Raw genomic sequence first — 7,298 nt, 5'->3', positions numbered from 1 at the left:
GCATATATGTGTTCTAAGGCTTTGAAAAAATTTCATAGTGATTCAATCACGCATATATCTGTTCTAAGGCTGTAAAAAAAAATTCATTATGATTCAATCATGCATATATGTGTTCTAACGCATTCAAAAAAAATTCATAGTGATTCAATCATGCATATATATGTTCTACAACTGTCAAAAAAAATTCAAACTTGCATATACGTATTCTAAGGCTCTCAAAAAATTGTCATGGTTATTCAATCTTGCATATATGTGTTTGAATCATCCATATATATGTTCTAATGCGGTCAAAAAAATGTTGTAGTGATTCAATCATGCATATATGTGTTCTAAGGTTGTCAAAAAAAATTATATTAATTTAATCATGCATATATGTCTTCTAAGGCTGTCAAAAAAAATCATTGTGATTCAATAATGCATATATATGTTCTAACGTTGTCAAAAAAAAATCATTATGAATTAATCATGCATATATGTGTTCTAATTTTGTCAATAGAATTTCATAATGATTCAATCATGTTTTTTTGTGTTGTATGGCTGTCAAAAAAATTTATGGTGATTCAATCACGCATATATGTGTTCTAAGGCTGTCAAAAAAATTTATGGTGATTCAATCATGCATATATGTTTCCTAAGGTTGTCCAAAAATTTTAATAGGGATTCAATCATGCATATATGCATTCTAAGGTTGTCAAAAAAAATTTATAGTGATTCAATCATTCATATATGTGTTCTAAGGCTGTCAAAATTTTTTGACAATGACTCAATCATGCATATATGTGTTTTAAAGTTGTCATAAAAAAATCATAGTGATTCAATCATGCACATATATATTCTAAGGCTGTCGAACAAATTACATAGTGAATCAATCAAGCATATATGTGTTCTAAGGCCATCAAAAAAAATTTATAGTGATTCAATCTCGCATATAAGTGTTCTAAGGTTGTCAAAAAAAATTATAGTGATTCAATCATACATATATGTGTAATATTACTGTCAAAAAAATTTATAGTGATTCAATCATGAATATATGTGTTCTAAGGCTGTCAAAAAAAATTCAATGTGTCTTAGTCATGCATATATTTATTCTAAGGTTGTCAAAACAAATTTATACTGATGTATACACGTGTTGTAATCCTGTTAAAAAAATTTGTGGGGATTCAATCCAGCATATATATGTTCTAAGGTAGTCAAAAAACATTCATAGTGATTCAATCATGTATATATGTGTTCTAAGGCTGTCAAAAAAAATCATATTGATTCAAACATGCATATATGTCCTAATGCGGTCAAAAAAAATTATAGTGATTCAATCTCGCATATATTTGTTCTAAGGTTGTCAAAAAAAATTACAGTCATTTAATCATACATATTTATGTTCTAAGGTTGTCAAACAAATTTTATTGTGATTCAATATTGCATATATGTATTTTAAGGTTGTCAAAAAAAATTCATTATGATTCTCTCAAGCATATACGTGTTCTAAGGCTTTTATAAAAATTCAAAGTGATTCAAACGTGTATATATGTGTTCTAAGGCTTTCAGAAAAATGTCAATCTTGCATATATGTAATCTAAGGCTCTCAAAAAAAATCCATAGTGATTAAATCATGGATATATGTGTTTGAAGGCTGTTAAAAAAATTGCATTGTGATTCAATCATGCATGTATGTGTTCTTAGGCTGTCAAAAAAATTTTATGGTGATTCAATCATGCATATATGTGTTCTAAGGTTGTCAAAAAAAATCATAGTGATTCAATCATCTATACATATGTTATAAGTGCATCCAAAAAATTTCAATCATCTATATATGTGTTCTAAGGCTTTCAAAAAAAATTTACAGTGATTCAATCATTTACATATGTGTTCTAAGGCTGTCAAAAATGTTTCATAGTGATTCAAACATGCATATATTTGTTCTAATGTTGTCAACAAAATTTCATAGTGATACAATCATGCTTATATATGTTTTACGGTTGTAAAAAAAAAATCATAGTGATTCAATCAGGGATATATGTGTTCTTAGGATAACAAAAAAAACTTATAGTGACTCAATAATGCATATATGTGTTCTAAGGTTATCAAAAAATTTTTACAGTGATTCAATCTCGCATATATGTGTTCTAATGTTGTCAAAAAGTTTTATGTTGATTCAATCATGCATATAAGTGTTCTAAGGTTGTCAAAAAAATGTCATTGTGATCCAATCAAGCATATATGTTTTCTAAGGCTGTCCAAAAACATTCATAGTGATTTAATCTTGCATATATGTGTTCTGAGGTTGTCAAAAACATTTATGGTGATTCAATCATGTGTATATGTGTTCTAATGTTGTCAAAAAAATTTATACTGATTCAATCATGCATATATGTATTCTAAGGCTGTGAAAAAAAATTATAGTTATTCAATGTTGCATATATGTGTTCTAAGGCTGTCAAAAATATTCTGTAGTGATTCAATCTTGCATATATGTTCTTTAAGGTTGTCAAAAAATATTCTTAGTGATTCAATCTTTACATATATGTGTTCTAAGGTTATCAAAAAAAATTCATAGTGATTCAATCATTCATCTATGTGTTCTAAGGCTGTCAAAAAAAATCATAGTGATTCAATCTTTACATATATGTGTTCTAAAGTTGTCAAAAAAAATTCTAGTGATTCAATCATTCATCTATGTGTTCTAAGGTTATCAAAAATATTTTGTAGTGATTCAATCTTCCACCCATGTGTTGTACGACTGTCCAAAAAAAAATCATAATGATTTAATCAAGCATATATATATATTCCATGGTTGTTACAAAAAATTCATAGTAATTCAATCATGAATATATGTGTTCTAAGGCTGTCAAAAAAATCCATAGTGATTCAATCAAGCATATATGTGTTCTAAGTTTGTCAAAAAAATTCTATAGTGATTCAATCATTCCTAAATGTGTTCTAATGCTGTCAAAAAAAATTTGTAGTGATTCAATCATGCATATATATTTTCTAAGGTTGTCAAAAAATATTCATAGTGATTCAATCATCCATATATGTGTTCTAAGGCTGTAAAAAAAAATTCAATTTTGCATATATGTATTCTAAAGCTCTCAAAAAAATTTCATAGTGATTCATTCTTGCCTATATATGTACTAAGGATATCAAAAAAAATTCATAGTGATTCAATCATTCATGCATGTGTTTTAATGCTGTCAAAACAAAATTTTAGTCATTCAATCATGCTTTTATATTTTCTTAGGCTGTCAAAAAAAAGTCATAGTGATTCAATAATTCATATATGTTTTCTAAGGCTGTCAAAAAAATTTCAATTTTGCATATATTCTAAGGCTCTCAAAAAAAATTTATAGTGATTCATTCTTGCATATATATGTTCTAAGGTTGTTAAAAAAATTCATAGTGATTCAATCTTACATATGTGTATTCTAAGCCTGTCAAAAAAAACATATGGTGATTCAATCATGCATATATTTGTTCTAAGGTTGTCAAAAAAATTTCATACTATTCAATCATGCATTTATGTCTTATAAGGCAATCCAAAAATTTTCTATCATGCATATATGTGTTCTAAGGCTGTCCAAAAAAAATTCACAGTGATTCAATCTTGCATATATGTGGTCTAAGGCTGTCAAAAAAAAATTCATAGTGATTCAATCTTGCATATATGTGGTCTAAAGCTGACAAAAAAAAATCACAGTGATTCAATCTTGCATATATGTGTTCTGAGGTTGTCAAAAAAAAATTATAGTGATTCAGTCTTGCATATTTGTGTTCTAATGCTGTCCAAAAAAATTTATGGTGATTTAATCATGCATATATGTGTTCTAAGGTTGTCAAAAGAATTTCATTGCGATTCAATCAAGCATATATGTATGTGTTCTAAGGCTGTCCAAAAAATTCTATAGTGATTCAATCTTGCATATATGTGTTCTAAGGTTGTCAAAAAACAATTTTGGTGATTTAATCATGCATATATGTGTTCTAATGCTGTCAAAAAAAAATATAGTGATGCAATCATGCATATATGTGTTCTAAGGTTGTCAAAAAAAATTTATGGTGATTCAATCAAGCATATATGTGTTCAAATGCTATCAAAAAGAAATTATAGTGATACACTCATGCATACATGTGTTCTAAGGCTTTTAAAAAAAAAAGTCATTCAATCATACATATGCGTGTTCTAAGGCCGTAAAAAAAAATCATAATGACTCAATCATACATATAAGTATTCTAACATTGTCAATAAAATTTCATAGTGACTCAATCATGCGTATATACGTTCTAAGGTTGTCAAAAAAAATTCATAGTGATTCAATCATGCATATATGTGTTCTAAGGCTGTCAAAAAAAATTCATAGTGATTCAATCTTTACATATATATATTCTAAGATTGTCAAAAAAAAAATTTAGTGATTAAATAATGCATATATGTGTTCTAAGGCTGTTAAAAATTTTTATAGTGATTCAATGTTGTATACATGTGTTCTAAGGCTGTCAAAAATATTTCATAGTGATTCAGTCATGCACATATGTGTTCTAAGGTTGTCAAAAAAAATTCATAGTGATTCAATCATGCATAATGTGTTCTAAGGCTGTCCAAAAATTTTCATTGTGATTTCATCATGCATATATGTGTTCTAAGCCTGTCCAAAAAATTTCATAGTGCTTTAAGCTTGCAAATAAGTGTTCTAAGCTTGTCAAAAAAAATTAATCACGAGTATATGTGTTCTAATGCTGTAAAAAAAAAATTATATTGATTAAATCATTCATATATGTGTTCTAATGTTGTAAAAAATATTTCATAGTGATTCAATCATGCATATATGTGCTCTAAGGCTGTCAAAAAAAAAAGTCTATGATTTAATCTTGCATATATGTGTTCCAAGTTTATCAAAAAAATTTATAGTGACTCAATCATGCATGCAAGTGTTCGAATGCAGTAAAAAAAAAATTATAGTGATTCAATAATGCATATGTTTGTTTTAAGGCAGTCAAACAAATTTCATAGTGACTCAATCATAAATATATGTGTTCTAAGGCTATCAAAATAAATTTATATCGATTTAATCAAGAATATATATGTTCTATGGCGGTCAAAAACAAATCATTCTGATTCAATCCGTGCATATATATGTTCTAACGTTGTCAAAAAAATTTCACAGTGATTCAATCAAGCACATATGTGTTTTAAGGCTGTAAAAAAAAATCACAGTGATTTAATCATGCATATATATGTTCTAAGGATGTCCAAAAGCTTTATAGTGACAATATCATATATATATATGTGTATTCTAAGGCTGTCAGAAAAATTTTATAGTGATTTAATCATGCACATATGTGTTCTAATGCAGTAAAAAAAAAATCATAGAGATTCAATCATACATACATGGGTTCTAAGGCTGTCAAAAAAAATTCATAGTGACTCAATCATGCATATATGTGTTCTAACATTGTCATAAAAAAATTCATAGCGATTCAATCATGCATATATGTGTTCTAAGGCTGTCAAAAAAAATTCATAGTGATGCAATCAAGCATATATGTGTTCTAAGGCTCTCAAAAAAATTTATAGTTATTCAATCATGAATATATGTGTTCTTAGGCAGTTAAAAAAAATCATAGTGATTCACTCATGCATATATGTGTTCTAAGAATATAAAAAAAAAATCATGGAGACTGGATCATGCATAAGTGTTTTAAGGCTATCAAAAAATTTCAAAGTGACTCAATCATGCATATATGTTTTCTAAGGCAATAAAACAAATTCATTCTGATTTAATCATGCACATATGTGTTCTAACAATGTCAAAAAAAAATCATAGTGATTTAATCATGCATATATATGTTCTAAGGATGTCAAAAAGCTTTACAGTGATTCTTTTATGCTTATAAGTGTTCTAAGGCTGGCAAAAAAAAATTAATAGTGATTCAATCATGCATAGTTCTAACGTTGTCAAAAAACTTTCATAGTGACTCAATCATGCATATATGTGTTCTAAGGCTGGCAAAAAAAATTTATAGTTATTCAATCATGCATATATGTGTTCTAATGTTGTCGAAAAAATTTCATACTGAATCATTCTTTCATATATGTGTTCTAAGGCTGTCAAAAAGATTTCATAGTGATTCAATCCTGCAAGGATGTGTTTTAAGGTCGTCAAAAAAAATTTATAGTGATTCAATCATGCATATATTCTAATCTATAAAAAAAATTCAATTGTGCATATCTATGTTCTAAGGCTGTCAAAAAAAATTTATTGTGATTCAAGCTTGCATATATGTGTTCTAAGGCTGTCAAAAAAAATTTATAGTCATTTAATCATGCATATATCTGTTCTAAGGCTGTCAAAAAAATTTCATTGTGATTCAATCATGCATATATGTGCTCTAAGGCTATTAAAAAAAATCGTTATGATTCAATAATGCATATATGTATTCTAAGCTTTTCAAAAAAATTCATACAGATTCAATCAAGCATATATGTGTTCTAAGGCTACCAAAAAAAAATTATAGTGATTCAATCATACATATATGTGTTCTAAGGTCGTCAAAAAAATTTCAATCTTGCATATATGTATTCTATGGCTGTCAAAAAAAATTCAATCTGACTCAATCTTGAATATATGTGTTCTAAGGTTATAAAAAAAATTCATAGTGATTTAATCATACATATATGTATTTTAAAGCAGTCAAAAAAATTTTATGGGGATTCTATCATGCAAACATCTGTCCTAAGATTGTGAAAAAAAATCATAGTGATTTAAACATGCATATATGTGTTCTAAGGCTGTCAAAAAAATTTCAATCTTGCATATATGTGTTCTAAGGCGGTTAAACAATTTTCATAGTGATTCAATCTTGAATATATGTGTTCTAAGGATGTCAAAAAAAATCACTATGATTCAATCATGCATATATGTGTTCTAAAGGTGTAAAAAAAACTCATTGTGATTCAACCTTGCATATATGTGTTCCAAGATTGTCAAAAAAAAGTTATAGTGGTTCGGTCATGCATATATGTGATCTAAGGTTGTAAAAAAAAATCATAGTGATTCAATCATGCATATATATGTTCTAAGGCTATCAAAAAAAATTCATAGTCATTAAATCATGCTTATATGTGTTCTAAGGGTGTAAAAAAAAATCATAATGATTAAATTTTGCAGATATGTGTTCTAAGGCTGTCAAAAAAAATTTATAGTGACTCAATCATGTATATATGTCTTCTAATGCTGTCAAAAAATTTCAGTCATTCTATCATGCATATTTGTGTTCTAAGGCTGTCAAAAAAAATTCATAGT

This window comes from Nuphar pumila, chromosome 4, assembly GCF_984573655.1.
Source record: "Nuphar pumila chromosome 4, dmNupPumi1.hap1.1, whole genome shotgun sequence".
NCBI lineage: Eukaryota > Viridiplantae > Streptophyta > Magnoliopsida > Nymphaeales > Nymphaeaceae > Nuphar > Nuphar pumila.
The sequence above is the reverse complement of the archived record's forward strand: the minus strand, read 5'-3'. Positions refer to the sequence as shown.